The 1,286-nt window shown below is 52.3% G+C and overlaps 1 pseudogene; it reads left to right on the forward strand.

The window, feature by feature from the left end:
* Positions 1-889: 889 nt before the first annotated feature.
* On the forward strand, positions 890-973 carry LOC120093472 (small nucleolar RNA SNORA17; annotated as a pseudogene).
* Positions 974-1,286: the final 313 nt, after the last annotated feature.

Consider the following 1,286-nt stretch of genomic DNA (forward strand, 5'->3'; position numbering starts at 1 on the left):
CCCCCTTCCCCTTCTCCCCCTTCTCCTTCTCCTTCCCCTTCCCCTCCCTCTTCTTCTTCTTCTTCTTCTTCCTCCTCCTCCTCCTCCTCCTCCTCTTCCCCCTTCTTCCCCTTCCCCTTCTTCCCCTCCCCCTTCCTCCTCCCCTTCCTCTTCCTCCTTTTCCTCCTCCTCTTCTTGTTTGTCTCCATCATCATTATCATCATTATCTTCATGTTCTTCTCGTTCTTCTTGTTCTTGAGCTTCTTCTCATGAGTATGAGATCCACTTTATTTACTTTCTATTAAGCTAAAAACCAGGAACCCTGCCCTCCCTCCCATGACCACCCACGACATCACACATGAATAAACTGCTCTGCCAATGGGGATGATCACACAGCTCAAAATGCTCAGAAGTCCTGAGGTCTTTAGTCAGTGACCCAACTAATAATCTTATTTCTGTCTCTGAGTCATATCTGCCCCTTCTGGGCCATCCGCAGGGGTAATCACGGACTGTGTGGAAGGTCAGTCCCTCACTCTTGGTAAAAATTCCTGTTGAAATGACCATTTTGTGGATGACCTCAGGTTCTCTGACCACCTTCCTGCCTCCTGGTTCGGTCCTGCATCTGGACAAGGTGCTGACCCAGGCCAGCCTGGCTTCCATTGCACTGAGCTATCAATGGCTATGCATGTGCTTGGGACTCTCTGGTCTGTTCACCCTCACCTTTCTGCTTAGACATCGTTTCTCCTGAGACTGCGGCACCCTTTGGTTATCTCAGTTTCCCGTGTGTGAACTCTGTCCCATTGTCTGCTGTGGGGCTGTCTGTGATCATCTTTCCATTAGACCAGACTCTCCTGGATCCAGAAACTATCACACATGACACAGGGGAGATGCCCCAAAAGACCAAACAATGATTTCCCCTGGAGGTGGCAGAGTGGGAGAGGCTGTCTATGCTCAGCTGTCTGACCTAAGAACCTCTGAATAGTAGTCTAACATTCCCCGAAAAAAGTGAGCCTGGATGACCCCCAGTTGGGCATCAGCGGGCCCTGCCAGGAAACTTGTCTGAGATGACCAGCAGTCTGGTGCTAGGCAAGCCTGAACAGGCTCCCAGGATGGGAAGACTAGAGAAACCCCACCTTGGACCCGAGGCCCTGGGCAGGACCCAAGACAGACGACCCTCACAAGGCACTCGGGCAGACTGGGTGAACTTCAGACAACCACCAGATGGGTGCCATGGGGCTGGGGCAGACAGCTAGCCTGAGATGACCACCAGACTAGACAGGCCTGGAGGGGCAGACATTGCCAGAGAT

Source organism: Rattus norvegicus, chromosome 6 (genome assembly GCF_036323735.1).
Source record: "Rattus norvegicus strain BN/NHsdMcwi chromosome 6, GRCr8, whole genome shotgun sequence".
Classification (NCBI taxonomy): Eukaryota; Metazoa; Chordata; class Mammalia; order Rodentia; family Muridae; genus Rattus; species Rattus norvegicus.